This window comes from Pristis pectinata, chromosome 1 (assembly GCF_009764475.1).
Source record: "Pristis pectinata isolate sPriPec2 chromosome 1, sPriPec2.1.pri, whole genome shotgun sequence".
Classification (NCBI taxonomy): domain Eukaryota; kingdom Metazoa; phylum Chordata; class Chondrichthyes; order Rhinopristiformes; family Pristidae; genus Pristis; species Pristis pectinata.
In genome coordinates, this window is record NC_067405.1 from 1,573,159 (window position 1) to 1,598,050 (window position 24,892).

Genomic DNA, 24,892 nt, shown 5'->3' on the forward strand with positions numbered 1-24,892 from the left:
ACATGTTTCATTTTATTTGGGCAACGTGAGTTTGTTAGGAAAATCCAAACTGCACTGTTTAGTTTGAAAGCAGATCAGAGAGGAAAGTTAAAAGAATATGAAAAGGTTAGAACTCTATTCTCCCCAAATTAGTGCTGTCTACTGCCAGACTATAAATAGTGTGTGAAATTGATGTTTGATTATTCTGAGGATTTGGGGGCAGTAGGTTGGAACTTGCTTATTTGCATTTATTTATTCCGTGTGAGAACTGGAAAACCCCAGCTGGAAACATTTTATTGCATGGTTATGAGTTGCAGAACCCAAGGAAGGTTACAGTCAGAGGCCATTCCACCCATTATGCCTGTGCTAACTCCGTGAAGAGTTCGACACTCACTCCGCTCCCTCCTCACAGTCTGGCAGACCTGCCCACTTCTGGAATCAGCTCAGAGACAACGAGGCTGACTGGAGGTTTATTTGGTGTTTGTAATCAGAAGGGATCTCAGTTTCCCAGAGCAGGAGGGTGGGTGAGCAGGAGGCACAGATTGGGCAGGGCAGGGGAGGGGAGAGTGTGGGGGGAAGTTCAGGAGAACGAGTGGGGGGGGGATATTTCTCTGCAGAGAGTTGCTGTGATCAGGAACGTGCTGCCTGAGGGGGGCTTTCAAAGCAATTATTGGCAGGGCGGTGGGCACAGAGCAGGGGGAGGGGGAGAGACCTGCATCTGTATTTTAAGTTTCAAGGATCTCAGGCAGCAGACAGATGAACAAAGGTGGAGAAAAAGATCCAAAGAGGGAGAGACGGGCAGAGAGGAAGTGAGGAGAACTGTAGGATGAGGAAGAGAGCGGAGGGGGTGCGTGAGGAGGGCGGACAGGAAGCACAAAGAGGAAAAGGAAGGAGGGGAAGAGAGTCTTGCGATGACGGTGGGCCAGTGTTGCAGGAGTGTCGTGTTGTTGGAGGGGCAGTGCTGAGGGAGCGATGCACTGTTGAGTTGAACTTATTGAGGGGTGGAGCATTGTCGAGGGTTTGCCCAGGCTGGGTGTCCAGAACCGGGGCTCGCTGACTCAAAATAAAGGCTCAGCCAACCAGGACAGGGATGGGGAGAAATTGCTTCTCCCAGAGGATGAGGCCTCCTTGGATATCCCAGCCCAAGACAGCAAGGACGTCATGGAGTGGGTTTGAGGGAGCGATTGGTCTTCTCTCAAGAAAGGGACATGGTTTAGTGCAGGAAAGTGAAGTAGCTCACCATGATCTGGTAGAACAGGGAGCAGGTGTGAGGGGCCGAATGGTCTACTTCCCTTTATGTTTTCCATATTCTCCTCTGTTCTACATTTATAGAGTCACAGTCATACCGCACAGAAACAGGCCCTTCGGCCCAACACGTCCATGCTGACCATGGCACCCCGCTCTACCAGGCCCATTTGCCCCACACTAGGTCCTTCTCTACCTTGGTGATTCAGCCTCTGGTCCAGGTACTTCTTCAAAGTTCTGGGTCTCTCCTCCTCTACCACCACCTTGGACAGTGCGTTTCTCATTCCAACGCCCCTCCTGGCAAAAATATTCTCTCTCCACATCTCCTACCTCTTTACACCAATATAGCAGTTAGTATAACGCTATTACAGCGCCAGCGACCTGGGTTGAATTCCAGCCGCTGTCCGTAAGGAGTTTGTACGTTCTCCCCGTATCTGCGTGGGTTTCCTCCGGGTGCTCCGGTTTCCTCCACACATTCCAAAGACGTACGGGTTAGGAAGTTGTGGGCATGCTATGTTGGCGCTGGAAGCGTGGCGACACTTGCGGGCTGCCTCCAGAACACTCTACGCAAAAGATCATTTCACTGTGTTTTTCAGTGTACATGTGACTAATAAAGAAATCTTATCTCATCTTGTCCTCTTGCATCAGGCACCCCCACCATGGGAAACAGATTCTTAATGTCTCCCTATCTATACCCTCATAATTTTATACACCTCTATCAGCTTCATCCAGTCCAGGACCTATCCTTGTCAATGAAACCCTCCAATCCAGTTAAGTGAACAAACAATCTGCTGGAGGAACTCAGCAGGTCGAGCAGCATCTGTGGGAGGGGGGGAAGGAACTGTTGACTAATACAGGGTTTCCACCCACTGAGTCCCTCCAGCAGATTGTTTCTTGCTCCAGATTTCAGCATCTGCAGTCTCCTGTGTCTCCACTGAGTGAAAAATTTGGCCATTTCAGAATAGAGTTATGTCAAGCGCAGTGGTGGGACTGGAGTTACATATAGCCGGAGGGGCTAAGGACATCAGATTCCCTTCCCTGATGGGCATCAGTGAGCCTGATGGGTTTTACAACTTTGACTTTTACAGAGACCAGCGTTTTTTATGCAAATGCATCTAAGCTGAATGTAGATTCTGAATCTCCCACCGTTCCATCTCCTCGTTTATATCATCACAAACCACCTCCACACTCATCGTACAGAGACGGAATATCAGCTCTTTCCCAAACATCCGGAGAATGGTTTACATCGTGATGAGTGATCTGTGTGTCCATCAATTTAGCAAACAGAGCATGAATCCACTCGTGTGGAACTTGACATTCAGCCCGGAATCCTGTGAATGCATTACGAATTACCAGTCTCGAGAGCACGCTATCAGACAGACACCATTAACACAGCAACGGGAACCCTGCTGCCCTGTGTCCATGTTCACGCTGAGCCCTTCACCCATCATCCTTGCTCCTGCTGACCTACAGTGACTACTGTTGAAGCAACATCTAGATCATCTGTCCTTCCATAACCTAGGTCCTTGCCACATCTGCAACCTTCTGAACTTCCTGTGCTCCTCCAATCCTGACCTTCCCCAGTTTAATGGCTCTACCACTGACCACCAGATCTTCAGTAGCCAATGGCTTCTTCTGCTCCTTGCCACTGCTCAGCCCATGCCTGAATATTGTCCAGGTCTCGCTGGCTGCAGACAGGGGCTGCTTCATTTACTGAGGAGATGTGAATGGGATTGGACATTGTGCAGTCAGTGACCATCACCACTGCTGACCTTCTGATGAAGATGGTTGGACCCAGGACTGAAGATCTCCCCCAGTGATGTCCTGGACTGGGGTGATTGACCTCCAACACCCACACCCTTCCTCTGGGTGAGGTCTGACTCCAACCAATGGAGAATTTCCCCCAGATGCCCACTGACCTCAGCTTTACCGGGGCTCCTTGATGCCACGCTCGGTCAGATGCTGCCTTGATGTCAAGGGCAGTCCCTCTCCCCTCACACCCTGGAGTTCAGCCCTTTGGTTCGTGGTTGGACCCATGCTATGATGGGCTCTGGAGCAGAGTGGTCCTGGTGAAACCTGTACAGTTCCCTCCCGCATAAATCTGTAATTAAATGAACATAGTTTTGGCAGTTAGTTATGGAAAGGACCAACTTCTGCTGTTGTGTTTCACTGAGGCAACAACTCTTGGCTGGATGGGTCAGAGGTCTGCAACGAATGTTAACCCAAGGTGTCCAGGACGGATGTGCTGGGACCTGCCTCCTTCCTCCAACACTAGAACATCCAGTCCTGCAGCATGTTCCACAGCCTCACCCACAACCAGTGAAGTGACCTTTGAAATGTTCCCACTGAGCTAAGGCACTGCAGCTCCCACTTCACACACTACAGCCTCCCACACACAGCAACGGGATAACAGCCAGGATATCTGATTTTGCGGTTTTGATTGAGGGATGAATTGGACATTGGAGAAACTCCCCTGTCCTTCAAATAACTCCTTGGGATCTTTCACAGTCTGACTGCATTCAATCAAAAGGCGTTCCGATGTCTTGGGCGAACTCCCTCTATTATCAGCTCACTGAGAAACACCTCGACTGAGAACCTCGCTGTGCTCAATGTGACTGTCACCTTTCTCAAGATAATATCTGCTCTTTGAAACAATTCATTGTGCTGGAAGGTGTCTGATGATTAATGAACAGAGGTGATCTGTACACATTTTAATCCCTTGATTTCTCTCTTCACTCTTGCTCTGCTCTCTCTCACACCCTGTGGGTGGCACGGCAGGTAGGGTCTCTGCCTCACAGCTCCAGTGGCCCCGGTTCAATCCTGACCTCTGGCGCTGTCTGTGTGGAGTTTGCGTGTTCTCCCTGTGACCATGTGGGTTTCCCCGGGTGCTCCAGTTTTGTCCCACATCCCAAAGACATGCAGGTTGGTAGGCTAATTTGCAGCTGTAATTTCCCCCTGGTGTGTAGGTGACCAGTAGAATCCAGGGGGAGCTGATGGGAATATGGGAAGAATAAAAAACAGATTAGTGAAGCAGTAGTTTAAATGGGTGTTGGTCATCAGTGTCCTGAAGGACCTGTTTCCATGATCTATCACTCAATGGCTCTGACCCTATCAGTAACATTGCCAGTTTAACTCTCTCTCTCTCTCTCTCTCTCTGTCTGTCTGTCTCTCTCTCTACTGTGTCTCTGTCTGTCTCTCTCTCTGTCTCTCTCTGTCTCTGTCTCTCTCTTTTACTCTGTGCTTGAGACAAGATTGTCTAGTCCTAACTTCCAACCTCTACAAAGTTGTACTATAACCTCTGCTCGTATATTCTATGCCCCAGCTAATGAAAGCAAATATTGTGTGTACCTTATTCACCAGCTGATCTATTTGTGCTGCCACTTTCAGTGATCCTTGGACTTGTACACTGAGGTCCATTTGTTCCTCAGTACTCCCTAGGGTCCTTCCAGTCATTCATGCATTGTGTGTGTTCTAGCATATTACTCTTCACAAAATGCATAGTTGGAATTAAACTCCATCTGCCATTGCTCTGCCCATTTTATCAAATGATCAATATAATCCTGTAGCCTCCACCTCCTCCTCACCATCTGCCATACCACCAGTTCTCGGGTCACCTGCAGCTTACTGATTATACCTCTTGTATTCACATCCAGATTGACAATGCATGTGTCAAACAGCCAGGGTCCCAGGACCAATCCCTGTGGTACATCACTGGTCACAGGCTTCCAGTCACAAAATCAACCCTCCACCGTCACCCTCTGCCTCCTACACTCAGCCAATTTTGGATCCAATTTGCCCTCACCTTTTAGACCAGTCTCCCATGTGTGACCTTGTCCGAGGCCTTACTGGTCCATGTAGACCACATCAACCACACTGTCCTCATCAACACATTATGTTACCTCTTTGTAAAATTCAATCAAATTTGGCTGGGTTTTCATTTGGTTGGATGGGATGAACAAAGGGCTTGGCTTGGTCTGGTTGTGTTGAATTCTGATGAGCTGATTGAGATGTGTTTGCTGGGACAGGGTTGGTCAGGGGTTGACCAGTGGGTCAGGTGTGTTTTCCTGGGAGGACGATATTAAATTGGTAAATTGGTTTATTATTGTCACTTGTACCAAGGTACAGTGGAAAAACTTGTCTTGCATACTGATCATACAGGTCAATTCATTACACAGTGTGTCGAAGTAGTACAAGGTAAAACAATACAGAATGCATAATAAAGTGTTACAGTTACAGAGAAAGTGCGGTGCAGGCAGACAATAAGGTGCAAGGCCATAACGAGGTAGATTGTGAGGTCAAGAGTCTATTGTACTAGGGGACCATTCGATAGTCTTCTAACAGCGGGATAGAAGCTGTTCTTGAGCCTGGTGGTACGTGCTTTCAGGCTGTTGTATCTTCTGCCCAATGGGAAAGGGGAGAAGAGAGAATGACCGGGGTTGGTGGGGTCTTTGATTATGTTGGCAGTTTCTTGTGGTTACGGGCAGAGGATTTGCCATACCAAGCCGGGATGCATCCGGATAAGATGCCTATCCTATTAGTTTGTAGCTTCCCTCTGGCTTTGGGAACAATGGAAATATTTGCAGAATGATCACTAAGACCAGCATTTATTGCCCATCCCTACCTGCCCTGAGAAGGTTGGGGTGAACTGCCCTTTTGAACCGCTGCAGTCCTTCTGGTGAAGGGGCTCCCCCAGTGCTGTTGGGGAGAGAGATCGAGGATTTTGACCCGGTGAGCTGGTGGCATGCAGAGAGCTGGGGAGCTAAAGAGAAGGACTGTGAAGTAGAGAGCCCATTGTCCTGGTCTGGACGTTGGGAGGTGGAACGTTCCTGTAGCAGCAGGACCAGTAGGGTCTGGAATACTGGGATATCAAATGGCCCATCCCCCATGTCCTCTTGGACAGTGGTGGGTGGCACTTGGCTTAGGTATAACCCAACTGAGAGCCCAATGGAATGGTTAAGTTGTGGAGGACAGTTAAGGAACAATTACGTTGGTGTGGGAGTGGAGTCACAGGGGGACAGAACAGGTCCCAACCCCAAAGGGCATCAAAGAAACTGCTCCTTGGACTGCTCAGGTAATCAGAACAAACTGACCCCTGTCCAAGGAAGTGTGAGCAGGGAAATGGCAGGTGGAGGTTAATCTGGACAAGTGAGAGTTATTGCACTTTGGGAGGTCAAATGTATGGGGGATGCATACAGTGAATGGCAGGACCCTCAGGAGTACTGATGGACCGAGGGATCCCCGTGTTCACAGTCACTGCTTTAGTGCGGGGAATCTCGGCCAGGGTGAGATTGGGGTGAACCAGGGGTTAAAGTGACAGGGAGTGGGAGCCCATGTCACCCTTGTGGAGGTGTTGCTGGCCTCTGTTCTCTGCAGTGTAGCAGGGACCCATCAGCACAGCTTTCCCTTTGGAGCATTCTGCTCACTGTGTGTCCAAGACATTGCTGAGTCATACAGCACAGAAACAGGCCCTTCGGCCCACCAACTCCATGTCGACTGTTTTGCCCATTGACACTAATCCCGCACTCGGACTGAATCCCTCTGTGCCTTGCAGACACAGGTCCCTGCAGACGGCTCCCATTCCCACACTGGCACGTCTGTCCTCAGTCTTCTGTACTGCCAGCGTGAGGCAAAACCCAATCTGGAGGAACAGCCCCTCATGTCCCACCTGGGTCACCTACAGCTAAGTTCTCCAGTTTCAGGAATCCCACTCCCGTCTTCCTTTCCCAGTCCCACCAGGCCACCCAGGCTCCCTGTCCACCCACTCCATCCATCCCCAACCCTTGTTACCCAGACTCTTCACCCACCCCCTCGCTGGTCCCATCTGCCCATCACCCAACATCTACCTGGGTTTCTTCTCCCTTCATCTTCCCTTCCTGTCTCCTCCTCCACCAGGTTCCAACTGCCCATCATCCCCCCCCCCTCCTAATCTGGTTCCACCTATCACCTAGCAGCCCTGATCTCACCCTCCCTCTCACCCTACACCTGCCCTCTCCCCTCTACACTCACAGTCCTGATGCAAGGTCTGAGCCTGAAACATGGACCATCCCTCTGCCCCCACGGATCCTGCCTGATCCGCTGAGTTCCTCCAACAGTTTGCTTTCTGCTCCTCTGTCCCTTGCCTACTTAAGTGTCTAAATGCTTCTTAAACGTGGTGCCTGTACCCGATCCCAACACCTCTGGCAGCGAGTTCCAGATAGCAACCACCCTCCACGTGAAAAAAACTTTCCCCTCAGATCCACTTTAAAGCTCCTTCCTCTCACCTTCTGCTTTTGACACTCTTACGATGGGAAAAAGATTTTGATTGCCTGCCCTATCAGGTTCCCCCCCCAGCCTCCTTCACTCCAGGGAAAACAAGCCCAGCCTCTCCGATCTCTCCCCATAACTGCCCAGGAGATTTACCAGGATGCTGCCTGGGGTGGTGGTGGAGGCGGATACGTTGGTCGAGTTCAAGACATTGCTAGATAAGCATATGGAGGAATTTAAAATAGAGGGATATGTGGGAGGAAGGGGTTAGATAGTCTTAGGTGTGGTTTGAAGGGCGGCACAACATGGTGGGCCGAAGGGCCTGTATCGTGCTGTATTGTTCTATGGTTCTATAACTGAAGTCCTTCAGTCCAGGCAACATCCTGGTGAATCTTCTCAGCAGAAGGAACAAAAGATCCCCCCACCCCCCTGCACTGTGCGGTCACACACTTCTGGGGCAGGGTATTGGTATTGGTTTATTATTGTCACTTGTACCGAGGTACAGTGAAAAGCTTGCCTTACAAACCGTTCATACAGGTCAATTCATTACACAGTGCAGTTATATTGGGTTAGTACGGAGTTCATTGATGTAGTACAGGTAAAAACAATAACAGTACAGAGTAAAGTGTCACAGCTACAGAGAAAGTGCAGTGCAATAAGGTGCAAGGTCACAACAAGGTAGATCGTGAGGTCAGAGTCCATCTCATTGTATAAGGGAACCGTTCAATAGTCTATCACAGTGGGGTAGAAGCTGTCCTTAAGTCTGGTGATACGTGCCCTCAGGCTCCTGTATCTTCTACCCGATGGAAGAGGAGAGAAGAGAGAATGTCCCGGGTGGGTGGGGTCTTCGATGTCTCTGCTGTTCTGCAGACCTGATGCAGGGTCTCAACCTGAAACATCAACCATTCCTCTCCCCCCACACATGCTGCTCGACCCGCTGAGTTCCTCCAGCAGGTAGCTTATTGCTCCAGATTCTGGTGTCTGCAGTCTCCTGTGTCTCCTCTGTGCTATCCCCACCTACCCTGTTAAAGAGTGCAGAGTGTGGTAGGATTGGAAGCTGGGAGAAACCTCCTGCCCCATCCCTGGGTGTGCCGACAGAGGCAGGCCAGGATAGTGAGCTCCCTCCCTCCCGTCCTGTGGCCATTTGTGGGCGGCCCCCGTCTCTGGAATCCGCTGTTTGATGACACACAGGGACCTGTTCTCAATTACTCCATGTGTCCAAGGACGAGCGAATGATTTGGGGGAAGGAGAGGGGCATATCTACAGCAAGGCAGTCCACGCAGTGTGTCTGTGTGAGCTGGAGGGGCTGATCTGCCTCAGCCTCTCTCAGTTACGGCGCCTGGGGTCACTACTCTGGGACAAGAGGTTCTGTGGTGTGTGGTTTGGCAGGTCTGTCTGAAATCTCCCAACAACTGCTGGTATCCGAGAGCCATGTTTACACAGCTGAGGCGCCCAGTGCCTGAACAATGATTGAACATTACACCCACACACAAGCACAGGGGCAGGCTCCAGCTTCCCTTCCCACTGCCAGACCCCCACTTCATCCGTAATTCAAACCACATTTACAAATGGGCGCCGGCTTCTCTCCCCAATCTGACTCCCAAACCTTCTCACAGCCTCTGCCTCTCCACACACCCCCACCCCACTCTCCCAATTACAGTCCCCACTCTCAATCAACAGCCTCACTCACCCAATCGCTCCCTCTCCTTCTCTCTCTCCCCTCTCTCAGTTTCTGCTCTCCTCTCCTGGTCTCTCTTTCTCTCTGTCTATTTCCTTCCGTTTTTCTCTCTCTGCCTCTCTGTCCCTGTCTCTCCCCATCTCTGTGTTTCTGAGACCTGTCCCCCAGTGAGGGTCAGTGTGTGTGGGACCATCCCCCAGTGAGGGTCAGTGTGTGTGGGACCGTCCCCCAGTGAGAGTCAGTGTGTGTGGGACCGTCCCCCAGTGAGAGTCAGTGTGTGTGGGACCGTCCCCCAGTGAGGGTCAGTGTGTGTGGGACCGTCCCCCAGTGAGGGTCAGTGTGTGTGGGACCGTCCCCCAGTGAGGGTCAGTGTGTGTGGGACTATCCCCCAGTGAGGGTCAGTGTGTGTGGGACCGTCCCCAGTGAGGGTCAGTGTGTGTGGAACCATTCCCCAGTGAGGGTCAGTGTGTGTGGGACCGTCCCCCAGTGAGGGTCAGTGTGTGTGGGACTTTAAATGAAAATCATAAAGATGCAGATGCTGGAAACCCGAAATAAAAACAGATGAATGCCGGAACCACTCAGTGGGTCGGCAGCATCCGTGGAGCAGAAAACTGTGCATGCAGGAAATGGAGACAATGAGTTGGTGTTCAGTTGTGGGGAGGGTGGGGAGTGTTGGACAGGATGGAGGGAATGCCTGTGATAGGGTGAAGTGAAAGCTGACGGTGAAAAACGATGAAGGGAGGTTGTTGGATGAACGAGGGCGGTTGGAGCAAGGAAGCAAAATCTCTGCGAGGAGCCGGTCAGGGGGAGAAAGTGTCAATGAGGGGGTGCAGGAGGTGTAGAGTACAGCGGTGTGGGGAGTCCCCAGCAGGTCCGTCAGTGCGCACACACAGACTCGCTGAGGTAGCAGCTGCAGAGATGGGGGTCTGATACAGGGAGCAGGTTGGCAGTGCTGAGTCCCCAGCCTAGTGACTCCCGGTGTGGGTTATAAGGGCTGGAGATGGAGCGAGGGAGTGTGTCAGCCTGCCACGGAGGAAGGGAGGGAGTGTGTCAGCCCGCCACGGAGGGAGGGAGCGTGTCAACCCGCGATGGACGGAGGGAGGGAAGGAGTGTGCCAGCCTGGGACAGAGGGAGGGAGTGTGTCAGGCCGGGATGGAGGGAGGGAGATGGTCCAGGATGGAGGGAGTGTGTCAGCCTGGGACGGAGCGAGAGTTTGCTTCAAGCAGCTGTGTCAGTCGAACACTGTGAGGCCTGTGATCCGACAGCTCCACCTTGTGGCAGCTGGACTGGGAGCTGTGGGATGGGTTAGTGCCCGGTCAGTGTGGTCACTGGGAGCCCTGGGACTGGACAGTCACCGGTCAGTGTGGTCATTGGGAGCCCTGGGACTGGACAATCCCCAGTCAGTGTGGTCACTGGGAGCTGTGGGACAGGACAGTCCCCGGTCAGTGTGGTTACTAGGAGCTGTGGACAGGACAGTCCCCGGTCAGTGTGGTCACTAGGAGCCCTGGGACAGGACAGTCCCCGGTCAGTGTGGTTACTAGGAGCTGTGGACAGGACAGTCCCCGGTCAGTGTGGTCACTGGGAGCCCTGGGACAGGACAGTCCCCGGTCAGTGTGGTCACTGGGAGCTGTGGGACGGGACAGTCCCCGGTCAGTGTGGTCATTGGGAGCTGTGGGACGGGACTGTCCCTGGTCAGTGTGATCACTGGGAAAACTGTAACCAGAACATTCAGTGAGGGAAAGGAAAGCTGCTGCCGTCCTGAGACAGTCCCTGGGATCAAGGGTGAGGCTTCCAGCCCGGTTCAAGTGGACAGTCAGAGACTTTTTCCCAGGGCGACAATGGCTAACACAAGGGGACATAATTTTAAGGTGATTGGAGGAAGGTATAAGGGGGATGTCAGGGGTGTTTTTTACACAGAGATTGGTGGGTGTGTGGAATGCACTGCCGGCAGAGGTTGTGGGGGCAGATACACTAGGGACATTTAAGAGGCTCTTAGACACATGAATGATAGAGAAATGGGGGGTTATGTGGGAATGAAGGGTTAGGTAAATCTTAGAGCAGGATAAAATGTCAGCACAACATTGTGGGCCGAAGGGCCTGTACTGTGCTGTAGTGTTCTATGTTCTACGTTCTGTGGGCTCAGAGGTGACGGATGAGGTCGGTGTGGGACCCACGGACGGGTCCACCGAGGGGGCAGGAGGGGTGTGACGGGGTGGGAGGGTTAGTTTTTGAGCTGGTATGCCCCTCTCACATAGGGACTCTGTGAGCTCCCGACGCATGGATTCCAGGTTCTCAGTCCCATCCCCAAAGTTCCTTCTCCATACTGAGCTATAGTCAGTCTGGGGGAGACACTGACCTCAGTGCTGGATGGTCAGTCTGGGAGAGACACTGACCTCAGTGTCAGGACGGTCGGTCTGGGGGAGACACTGACCTCAGTACCAGATCGGTGGGTCGGGGAGAGACACCGACCTCAGTGCCGGGACGGTCGGTCTGGGGGAGACACCGACCTCAGTGCCGGGACGGTCTGTCTAGGGGAGACACTGACCTCAGTGCCGGGACGGTTGGTCTGGGGGAGACACTGACCTCAGAGCCGGGACGGTCGGTCTGGGGGAGACACCGACCTCAGTGCCGGGACAGTCAGTCTGGGGGAGACACTGACCTCAGAGCTGGGACGGTCGGTTTGGGGGAGACACTGACCTCAGCGCCGGGACGATCAGTCTGGCTGAGACACTGACCTCAGTGCCGGGACAGTCAGTCTGGGGAAGACACTGACCTCAGTGCTGGGATAGTTGGTCAGGAAGAGGTCTGTGACCTTGGTTCACTGATCTGTCAGTGGATCTGAAGAACCTTATGGAGATGGTGTTGATACTGTCTCTCCAGTGCCCTGCCGTAGGTAATCCCGGTCTGGGACGTGTATCAGAGGGCAGGAGTCACCGCTGCCTGTGTTGTGTCTGAGGTCTTGATCTGCTCGCACCTTTTCCTAATTCAGAGAGAGACTGTGTTGGTATTTCCTCACTGCCGTAAGGTATCTGCTGTCGGTGGTCCAGGTCTCAGGTGTACAGAGGTGAGGACCTCCACTACCTGGTAGGTCAGGATCGTTGTGCCATGTCCAAGGATTTCACCTTTACGCTTCCTCTGAGGGCGGTCATAATTACATCACTGATATCTCCTTCACTGAGAGGTGGCTTATTTTTAACCTTGCAGAACATAGAACATGGAACAGTACAGAACAGGGACAGGCAGGGAGAAAGCACACAGTCTTTTTCTCAGGGAGGGGGTGCTAAAAACAAGAGGGCAGAGGTCAGAGGGGAGAGATTTAAAAGGGACATCAGGGGCAGCTTCTTCACACAAAGGGTGGTGCGTATTCAGAACGAGCCGCCTGAAATAGTGGTTGAGGCGGGCACATTAGCAACGTTTAAACGCCATCTAGATAAGTCCATGGGTAGGAGAGGTTTACAGGGCTACGGGCCAAACATGAGCAGATGGGACCAGCTCGCTGGGCAACACAGTTGTCATGGACGAGTTGGGCCGATGGGCCTGTTTCCATGCTGTATAACTGACCCTTGGCCTTCGGCCCACGATGTTGTTGCAAACTAATTAAACTAATCACATCTAATCCCTTCTGCCTGCACAAGATCCAAATCCCTCCATTCTCTGCATATTCATGTGTCTGTCTAATAGCCACTTGAACACCTCTATCGTATCTGCCTCCACCACCACCCCTGGCAGCCCGTTCCAGGCACCCACCACTCTCTGTGTAAAAAAACGCCCCACACATCTCCTTTGAACTTTCCCCATCTCAATTTAAATGCATGCCCTCTAGTATTAGACATTTTGACCTTGGGAGAAAGATACCGGCTCTCTATCTAGGCCTCTCATAGTCTTATAAATTTCTATCAGATCTCCCTTTAGCCCCTGCCGCTCCAAAGAGAACAACCCAAGTTTGTCCAACCTCTCCTTATAGCTCATGCTCTCTAATCCAGGCAGCATCCTGGTGGACCTCTTCTGCACCCTCTCCAAAGCCTCCACATCCTTCCTGTAATGGGGCGACCAGAACTGAATGCAATACTCCAGATGCAGCCTAACCAGAGTTTCATAAAGCTGCAACATAACTTCCTGACTCTTGAACTCAATGCCTTGACCAATAAAGGCAAATGTGCCATATGCTGTCTTTACCACCCTATCAATTTGTGTGGCCACCTTTGACCTGTTATCCAAGAGGGACAGTGGAGAATTTTCTCAAATTTAGCTGCCCTCAGATTTTGTCTCCATCCAGCCTCTTCATTGTGGCACACCGGCTGTGATCCGACCAGTCCACCCCTGGGCAATCGGTGGCTTGAGCAGTGGTGCAGGAGGGAGGGTTTCAGATTCCTGGGGCATTGGAACCGGTTCTGGGAGAGGTGACCAGTACAAACTGGACGGTCTACACCTGGGCAGGACTGGGATCAATGTCCCATTGTTTGCTGGTGCTGTTGGGGAGGGTTTAAACTAATCTGGCAGGGGGATGGGAATCCACTCAGAAAGACAGAGGGAAGCAAAGCAGAGACCGGAACAAAAGTTAGAAAAGAGAAAAGTAAGAGTGGAGAACAGAAAAATCAAACGCAGAGGACTCAAAGGTTACTCGATTCTAAAAGTACAATGAGTGTAAGGGCACTTTATCTGAATGCCTGTAGTTTTTGAAACAAGGTCAATGAATTTGTGGCAAAAATCAGTACAAAGGGGTAGGATTTAGTGGCCATTACAGAAACGTGGTTGCAGGGTGGAGATGAGTGGGAATTAAATATCCAAGGGTATCGGGTAATACGGAAGGATAGGCAGGGAGGTAAGGGAGGTGGGGTAGCGCCCTTAATTCAGAATGAGATCAGGGTGATAGTGAGAGGTGATACAGGATCTAAGGAGCAGAATGTTGAGTCCATCTGGGTAGAGATTAGGAAGAGTAAAGGGAAAAAGTCGCTGGTGGGACTTGTCTCTAGGCCACCGAATAATAACATTACAGTGGGACAGGCAATAAACCAAGAAATATCTGATGCATGTAACAATGGAACGGCAGTTGTCAGGGGGACTTTAACTTGCACATAGATTGGGCGAATCAAGTTGGTCGATGCAGTCTTGAGGAGGACTTCATAGAATGCATCCGTGATAGCTTTCTTGAACAACGTTAGTGAGCCTACAAGGGAAAATGCTGTCTTAGATCTGGTCCTGTGCAATGAGACAAGTAAAATTCACCATCTTGTAGTTAGGGCACAGTAGTGTAGTGGTTGGCATAGCGCTTTGCAGTGCCAGTGACCCTGGTTCTGGTCTGGCCACTGTCTGTGAGGAGTTTGTACGTTCTCCCCGTGTCTGCGTGGGTTTCCTCCGGGTGCTCCGGTTTCCTCCCACATTCCAAAGACGTACATGTTGGGAAGCTGTGGGCGTGCTGTGTTGGCGCCGGAGGTGTGGTGACACTTGTGGGCTGCCCCCAGAACACTCTACGCAAAAAGATGTATTTCACTGTGTGTTTCGATGTACATGTGACTAATAAAGATCTTATCTTAGGGATCTTCAGAAAGAGTGACCGCAGTATGATTGAATTTCTCATACAAATGGAGGGTGCAATAGTTCGATCTAAAACCAGTGTATTATGCTTAAACAAAGGAGGCTACAACAGGATGAGGGAGGAGTTAGTTGGTGTAGACTGGAGACACAGGCTGTGTGGTGGGACAGCTGAGGAACAGTGGAAGACTTTCAAAGAGATTTTTCACGATGCTCAACAAAGTATATTCCAGTTAAAAGCAAGGACAGGTCAGGGTGGGGAGAGCCAGCCGCCAAGCACTAAGGAAATAAAAGAAGGGAACAAGCTAAAAGCTCATGCATACAAAGTCGCCAAGAGTAGTGGGGAACTGGAAGATTGGAAAAACTTTAAAAAGCAACAAAGAACCACTGAGCAAACAATAAGGAAAGGGAAGAAAGATGATCAAAGTAAACTAGCACAAAATATAAAAACAGAGAGTAAAAGCTTTTATAATTATATAAAACGGAAAAGGATGACAAGAGTGAAGGAAGGTCTCCTGGAAGACGAGAAGGGGGAATTAATATTGGGTAATGTGGAAATGACTAAGGCCTTGAACAACAATTTTGTGTCGGTCTTCACGCTGGAGGACACGTCTAACATGCCAAAGAGAGATGTTCTGAACGCAATGGGAGGTGAGGACCTCGATACAATTGCTGTCACTAAAGAGGTAGTGATGAGCAAACTAGCGGGCTTAAAGGTAGACAAGTCCCCTGGTCCTGGTGGGATACATCCCAGGGTACTGAAAGAAATGTCAGAAGTTATAGAAGAGAGGTTTGTGATAATTTACCAAAATTCTCTGAACTCTGGGCAGGTCCCGGCAGATTGGAAGACAGCGAATGTCACGCCACTGTTTAAAAAAGGACGTAGGCTAAAGGCAGGTAACTATAGGCCAGTTAGCTTAACGTCTGTAGTCGGGAAAATGCTTGAAGCTATCATTAAGGAAGAAATAACGAGACATCTGGATAGAAGTGGTTCCATCAGGCAGACACAGCATGGATTCAGGAAGGGCAGGTCCTGTTTGACAAACTTACTGGAGTTCTTTGAGGATAAGATAAGATTTATTTATTAGTTACATATACATTGAAACACACAGTGAAACGCATCTTTTGCGTAGAACATTGTGGGGCAGCCCGCAAGTGTCACATTAGGAATAAAGTAGATGACCTAGTGGCACAACTACAGAGTAATAAATATGACATTGTGGCAATCACCGAGTCATGGCTGTATGACGGATGTGATTGGGAACTGAATGTCCAGGGGTACACAGTGTATAGGAAGGATAGGCGGGTAGGCAGAGGGGGAGGTGTGGCCATGATGGTTAGTAGTGATATAAAATCGATAGAAAGGAAGGACATTGGGTCAGAAGAGGTGGAATCCTTATGGGTGGAGCTAAGAAATAGCAAGGGTAAAAGGACAATAGTAGCAGTTATATATAGGCCCCCTAACAGCCATCAGGATGTGGACTATAAGTTACAGCTAGAAACAGAAAAAGCGTGTCAGAGAGACAACGTGAAGATAATTATGGGGGATTTAACATGAAGGTGGACTGGGAAATCCAGCAAGGCAGTAGATCTCAGGAGAGTGAGTTTGTGGAATGTCTATGGGACGGCTTTTTGGAGCAACTTGTTGATGAGCCCACCAGGGGATCGGCTGTTTTGGATTGGGTGCTGTGTAACGAACAGGAGGTGATTAGGGAACTAAAGGTAAAGGAACCATTAGGAACTAGCGATCACAACATGATTGAATTCAGTTTCAAATTTGAGAAGGAGAAGCTGATAACTGGTGTATCGATATTTCAGTGGAACAAAGGAAATTACAATGGTATGAGAGAGGAGCTGGCCCTAACTGATTGGAAGAGTAAGCTAGCTGGAGGGACGGCAGAGCAGAAGTGGATATAATTTCTACAAGAAATATGGAAAATGCAGGATAGATATGTATATTCCAAGAAAAAAGGTTTTGAATGGAAAAAGGCATAAATGTGGATAACGAGAGAGGTGAAGGCTAAAATACGATCAAAAGAGAGGGCATACAGGAAGCAAAAATTAGTGGGAAAACAGAAGACTGGGAAACTTTTAAAAACCTGCAGAAAGAAACTAAGAAGGTTGTTAGGAAAGAAGATATGAATTATGAAAGGAAGTTGGCAGATAACATTCAAAAGGATACTAAGAGTTTTTTTAAATATATGAAGAGTAAAAGAGAGACACGGGTTGATATAGGACCAATCAATAATGGCGCGGGAGAGATTATAATGGATAACAAAGAGATGGCAGAGGAACTAAATGAGTATTTTGCATCGGTCTTCACTGTGGAGGACATCAGCAATATACCGGATAGTTTGGGGTCTCAAGGGATGGAACTGAGTTCAGTTAAGATTACTAGAGAGAAGGTGCTAGGAAAGCTAAATGAACTAAAGACAGATAAGTCTCTCGGACCGGATGAGGTGCATCCCTAAGTTCTGAAGGAGGTGGCTTTAGAGATTGTGGAGGCATTGGTGATAATTTTCCAGGAATCGATAGACTCCAGCATAGTTCTGGAGGACTGGAGGGTCACAAATGTAGTTCCGCTGTATAAGGAAGGTGGGAGGCAGCATTAAGGAAATTACAGACCTATTAGTCTGACATCGGTGGTGGGAAAGTTATTAGAATCGATCCTCAGGATGAGGTTATGGAATACCTAGAGGTGCAAGGCAAGATAGGTCCAAGCCAGCATGGTTTCGTGAAGGGAGGATCCTGCCTCACCAACCTATTGGAGTTTTTGAGGAAATCACAGGTAGGGTGGATAAGGGAGAGGCTGTAGATGTTGTGTATTTAGACTTTCAAAAGACCTTCAACAAAGTGCCGCACAAGAGACTGATTAATAAGATGAGAGCTTATGGAATTACAGGTAGGATAACAGAATGGGTGGAGCATTGCCTGGTTGGCAGGAAGCAAAGGGTGGGAATAAAGGATCCTGTTCTGGTTGGCTGCCGGTTACTAGTGGTGTTCCGCAGGGGTCGGTGTTGGGGCCACTTCTTTTTACTTTGTACATTAACAATTTGGATGATGGAGTAAATGGTTTTGTGGCTAAGTTTGCAGATGACACCAAGATAGGTGGAGGAGTAGAGAGTATTGAGGAGATAGGAAGGTTGCAGAGAGACCTAGATAGTTTAGGAGAATGGACAAGGAAATGGCAGATGAGATTCAATGTTTGAGAAATGTGCCGTTGTACACTTTGGAAAAAGAAATAAATGGGCAGATTATTATCTAGAAGGAGAGAAAATTCAAAGTACAGAAGTACAAAGGGACTTGGGGGTACTCGTGCAGGATACCCTAAAGGTTAACCACCAGGTCGGATTGGTCGTAAAGAAAGCGAATGCTATGTTGGCATTCATTTCGAGAGGTATAGTGTATAAAAGTAAGGAAGTGTTGATGAGGCTCTACGGGGCACTAGTGAGGCCTCATTTGGAATACTGTGTACAGTTTTGGGCCCCACATCTTAGGAAAGATATGCTGATGTTGGAGGGTTCAGAGGAGATTTACGAGGATGAATACCGGAATGAAAGGCTTGCATATGATGAGCGTTTCTCGGCTCTTGGACTGTACTCACTGGAGTACAGAAGAATGAGAGGGGACCTCATAGAAACATTTAGAATGTTGAAGGACTGGACAGAGTAGATGTGGCCAAGCTGTTTCCCTCGGTGGGTGAGTCCAGGACCAGAGGGCACAATCTTAGAATTAGAGGGTACAGGTTTAAAACAGAGACGAGGAGAAATTTCTATAGTCAGAGGGTAGTGAATTTATGGAATTCTTTGCCAGGTGCAGCAGTGGAGGCCAGATCATGGAGGCATTTAAGGAGGAGATAGATAGGGATCTAATTAGTCAGGGTATCAAAGGATATGGGGATAAGGCCGGAAAGTGGGGCTAGAAAGGAACAGTTTTTTTCTTATTTTTGTTTCTTTTTTCTTTTTCTTTTCTTTTTTTTCTTTTTTCTTTAACTCATGGAGCGGACACGATGGGCCGAATGGCCTACTTCTGCTCCCTTGTCTTGTGATCTTGTGATCAACTTCCTAACCCGTATGTCTTTGGAAAGTGGGATATAATGAGCGCAGTGGATAGAGGGAACAGGTGGATGTTGTATGCTTGGATTTCCAGAAGGCGTTTCGATAGGTGCCGCATTATCCATAAGACAAGGATGCATGGAGTTGGGGGTAATGTATTAGCATGGATAGAGGATTGGTTAACCAATAGAAGGCAGAGAAAACGTGGAAAAATTACAGCACAGTACAGGCCCTTCGGCCCACAATGTTGTGCCGACATTTTATCCTGCTCTAAGATCTATCTAACCCTTCCCTCCCACATAGCCCTCCATTTCTCTATCATTCATGTGTCTATCTAAGAATCTCTTAAATGTCCCTGATGTATCTGCCCCCACCACCTCTGCCGGCAGTGCGTTCCACGCACCCACCACCCTCTGTAAAAAACTTACCCCTGACATCCCCCTTATACCTTCCTCCAATCACCTTAAAATTATGCCCTGTTGTGTTAGCCATTTTCGCCCTGGGAAAAAGTCTCTGACTGTTCACTCAATCTATGCCTCTTATCATCTTGTGCACCTCTATCAAGTCACCTCTCATCCTCCTTCTCTCCAGAGAGAAAAGCCCTCTGCACCCTCTCGAAAGCTTCCACATCCTTCCTATAATGAGGTGACCAGAACTGAACACAATACTCCAAGTGTGGTCTAACCAGAGTTCTATGGAGCTGCAACATTCCTTTGCAGTTCTTGAACGAATACCCCGACTAGTGAAGGCCAACACACCATACGCCTTCTTAACAACCCTATCGACCTGCGCGTCAACCTTGAGGGATCTATGGACATGTATCCCCAAGGTCCCCCTGTTCCTCCACACTGCTAGGAGTCCTGCTAGGTATTCTGCCTTCAAATTCAATCTCCCGAAGTGAATCACTTCACACTTTTCCAGGTTAAACTCCACCCGCCACTTCTCAGCCCATCTCTGCATTCTATCAATATCCTGTTGTAATCTACAGCAACCTTCTACACTATCCACAACACCACCAACCTTTGTATCATCAGCAAATGCACTAACCCACCCTTCCACATCCTCATCCAAATCATTTCTAAAAATCATAAAGAGCAGGGGTCCCAGAACAGATCGCTGCGGAACACCACTGGTCACCGACCTCCAGGCAGAATACACTCCATCTACAGCCACCCTCTGTCTTCTATGGACGAGCTAATTCTGAAATCCATGCAGCCAAGTTTCCCTGGATCCCATGCCTCCTGACTTTTTGAATAGGAACCTTATCAAACACTTTACTAAAATCCATGTACACTGCAATCCATACTCGACCTTCATCAATGTGATTTGTCACATCCTCAAAGAATTCAGTCAGGCTCGTGAGGCATGACCTGCCCCTCACAAAGCCATGCTGACTGTCCCTAATCAGCCTATGTTTCTCCAAATGCCCATAAATCCTGTCTCTAAGAATCTTCTGCAGTAATTTGCCCACCACTGAAGTAAGACTCACTGGTCTGTAATTCCCAGCGTTATCCCTACTCCCTTTCTTAAACAAAATAACAACATTTGCCACCCTCCAATCATCTGGCACTACTACTCCTGTGGCCAGTGAGGACACAAAGATCATCACCAAAAGCACAGCAATCTCTTCCCTCACTTCCCGGAATAACCTTGGGTACATCCCATTGATAGTGAGAGAAATGAGTGTTCCTCTGATTGGCAATCAGTGGTGAGTGGGCTGCTGTGGGGGTCGGTGCTGGGCCCACAACTGTTCATGATATACATTAACGATTTGGAAGAAGGGACCTAGTGTGGGCGTATCCAAGTTTGTTAATGATATTAATTGAATGGAAAAGCAAATTGTGCCGAGGAGTCGGAGAGTCTGCAGAGAGATATAGACAGGTTAAGCGAGTGGGGCAAGGGTCTGGCAGACGGAGTACAATGTTGGTAAATGTGAGGTCATCCCCTTTGGAAGGAAAAATAGAAGATCAGATTATCATTTAAATGGTGAAGGATTGCAGCATGCTTTTGTGCAGGGGGACTTGGGAGTGCTTGTGCATGTATTTCTCATTGTATTTCTTATATTATTGTGTGAGGGCCACAAAGGTTCAGGCAGCAGATATTCTGAAAGGTGAAAAGCTGGAGAATGAAGAATCATGTTCAGCAGGAAGGATCACCATCCGTGACCAACTGGGGAAGTTAGCGAGGGCAGAGAGGGCTGGAGAAATCCGGGGTAGGTCAGAGGATTAGGGAGTTCACCGAATCCAGCAAAGGACAATGAGGCACAGAATGAGGATCACTCAGCAAGGGAGGTAAAGGGCAGATGGTGGAGGCAGGGGTGGGAGCGGATGGCGAGAGCTTCGACAAGTAATATAGAAAGGAAGAGAGTCGTCAGAGTAAACGATGGTCCCTTGATGATGAGGCAGGGGACAGTAATGGGAAATACCCAAATGGTAGAGAGTTTTGACCAAATATTTTTGTATCTGTATTCATGGGGAAGACATCCAGCAGTATCCAATATGAGCAGGAAATCCTAGCACAGGGGCAGGGACGGAAGAGAAGGCTATCGCTAGAAAAATGGTAACAAAAAACAGAAAATCGGTATTGGAATTGGTTGATTATTGTCACTTGTACCGAGGTACAGTGAAAAACTTGTCTTGCATACCATTCGTACAGGTCAATTCATTACACAGTGAAGTGAGGTAGTACAGGGTAAAACAATACAGAATGCAGAGTAAAGTGTCACAGCTACGGAGAAAGTGCAGTGCAGGTAGACAATAAGGTGCAAGGTCATAACAAGGTAGATTGTGAGGTCAAGAGTCCATCTTATTTTATAAGGGAACCATTCAAAAGTCTTATAATAGTCTTACAAAATGTTGTGAATGGTAGGACCCTGGGGATGTTGTAGAACAGAGGGACCTAGGAGTGCAAGTACATGGTTCCCTAAAAGTGGCATCATTGGTAGACAGGGTGTTGAAGAAGGTTTTTCAGCATGCTGGCCTTCATCAGTCAGGGCACTGAGTATAGAGTTAGGCCATTATGCTGCAGTTGTACAAGACATTGGTGAGGCTGTATTTGGATATTGTGTTCAGATTTGGTCGCCCTGCTGGAGAAAGATGCCATTAAGCTGGAAAGAGTGCAGAGGAGATTTACAAGGATGTTGTTGGGACTTGAGTGACTGAGTTATGGAGAAAGGTTGAGCAAGTTGATGGTGACCCAGTGGAGTTCTCTCCCGCAGCAGGCGTGGAGGACAGGTTACTGAATGTGCTTCAGGAGGAGGTGGACCTCTCGGCGCAAAAAGGATTGTGGGGAGATGGAGGAGGCGATTGTCTCTGACATAGAAGGTCAGCCATGACTGTATTGAATGAATAGGAGTAGATAGGTAGGGACTTGATGAGATGGGAATCTTGGTCAGCATGGATGAGTTGGGCCGAAGGGCCTATTTCCATGCTGTATGAATCTATCTCTCTGTGTTAGAAACACTCGGCAGGTCATGCAACATCTGTGGAGAGAGAAACAGAGTTAATGTTTCAGGTTAAGGACACGGCATCAGGACTGGGAAAGTGAGAAGATAAGTCAGACAGCACAGAAACAGGCCCTTTGGCCCACCATGTCATGCTGACTGTCAGTTGTAGAGAGAGAATAAAACGTTGAAACAGAAAGATGCAGCCACATCTGTGGAGGGAGGGAGGGAGGGACTAAAGCTGGTAACCTGAAGTTGTTGAGTTCAGTACAGGGGCTCCCCAGGTTAGAGGGCCTGACTTACGGAAATCCAATCTCACACAGATTCTCCCATACTTATTTAAAGCATTTTTCAAGATTGTAGTAATAATAATGAATTGTTTCATGGTTTTCATTAATGATTAAATACAATATATGTTCTACTAATGGAACATATATTGTATTTAATCATTAATTTTGGATGGTTATTCAATGAACTGAAAGAATTACGACACGTGTACGTAGAATGATTTGATATGAGTAGCTGTAGAAAATGGACGGTTCTGACTTACGGAGAAATTGACCTACAGACAGTTCTCTGGCACAGACCCTTACATCACCTGCGGACTGTCTGCATTGAGTGCTGGGGTTGTAACGTCCCCAGATGGAAGAGGATGGGCTGTTGCTCGGGTTTGTGTTGGGTGCTGTTGGAGCAATGTCAGAGGACAAAGACAGTCAGATCAGAGTGGGACAACTTTCAGACCAAGTCATGGGATGGAAGCACAACAGCTCCCTCGACCCAGTGATCTGCATCCTCCGGTTTCTGTGACACAGCTCTGGAGATAGTGGGTGTGTTGGGTGTGATCTCCCAACAATCCCCTGGTCCCAGCAGATCAGAAAACCACTAATGTTACACATTTATTCAAGAAAGGGAAGAGCCAGAAAGCAGGAATCCATTGGCCAGTTCACCTAATATCCATCCCTGGGGAAATGCTGGAATCTGTTATTAAGGAGAAAACAACAGATTTTTTATTAAAAATCATAAGACAATCACAGGGTCACATAGCACAGAAACTTTAGCCCAAAGAGTCCATGCCGACAATCAACCACCCACTTACATCGATCCTACACTAATCCCATTTTATCCTTCCCACATTCCATCAACACCCCGGATTCTACCCCTCCCCCACACACTGGGGACAATTTACAGCGGCCAATTATCCCACCGGCTCCACACACCTTTGGGATGTGGGAGGGAAACGGAACATCCGGGGGAAACCCATGTGGTCACAGGGAGAATGTGCAAACTCCACACAGACAGCACCGGGGGTCGGGATTGAACCGGGGTTGCTGGCGGTGAAGGGCACTGCATCATTGTGTCATCCCAAGGTGTACGATAAAGGCAGCTCTGCCGGATAAACCCAGGTTCTGGAAAAACATAAATAAAAAAACCAAGCATTTAAGTCCCGATTCACAGTTTCACATCACCCTGTTGTTTGGTTCAAGCCCAATAAATGCACATAATCCTTATGCCTCATGAAAAGTTGCCCATGATTCAGAGTTAATTAAGCAACACCCTGGATATTATCATTCTGGAGTAACACATGCAGTTTGCAAAATATCGATTTTTAAATTAACTTTCTGTGTTGGCAATTGAACAGAAATCCTGAGCAAAGCACTTGTTTTAGCCAATTAATTCTTCATAACTGAGCGGGTTAGTGGTAGTTAAGTTAGGATCAGTGAACCAGTGTAATTGAGCTAATGACTGTCAGTTCAAACCTGCTGAGGTTACCAAATAAGTTTTGCCAGTTAGATTAGAATAGTGGAAGATAGTCTGCATATGCAGTCACACAGCAAGGAAACAGGGCCTTCAGCCCAACTGGTCTTTGCTGACCAAGGTGCTCATCTAAGCTAGTCCCACGTCTGTGTTTGACCCTTATCCCTCTAAACCTTTCCTATATATGATGTATAGGACATCAGGGGTAGCTTCTTCACACAGAGGGTGGTGCGTATTTGGAATGAGCTGCCAGAAATAGTGGTTGAGGTGGGCACATTAGCAACATTTAAAACCCATCTAGATAAGTCCTTGGGTAGGAGAGGTTTAGAGGGCTGTGGGCCAAACGTGGGCAGATGGGACCAGCGCACTGGGCAACAGAGTCAGCATGGACAAGTTGGGCCGAAGGGCCTGTTTCTGTGCTGTAAGACTCTATGGCCTGTCCAACTGTCTTTTAAACAATGTTAATGTATACTGGGGGAGTGGATCATTTATTTATTCACAATGTGTGACATCAGTCTAAGACTACTTCACAGATCTAGAGTGTGATAGGATGTGATGGGAGTTGACGGGAATGTGGGGAGAATAGGCTACAGGGAAAATTACTGAGGAATGGGATGGCTATATGAGCTGGCAGAGACTCGATGGGTTGAATGGCCTCTTTCTCTGTCGTAAGGAAATGTGGAAACTTCTTTCTCATCTCATTCTCTCCATCTCTCTCTGCCCCACACATTCCCTCACTCTCTCCTCCCTCCCTCTCTAGGCCTACCGTGAGCAGATTGTGTGGGGTGTGCTGGTCAGCTGGTGCACATCCAATTCCTGAGGGTTGTGTTGGGGTCCCGTTTGGCAGTGAGGGGCTCCCCACCACTGCTGGAGGATGAGGGGAAGCCTCATCCTCCAGCAGTAACCCCGAGAGGCCCTGTGATGGGAACGCAGCAAGGTGCAGCCATTGAGAATGTGCTCTTG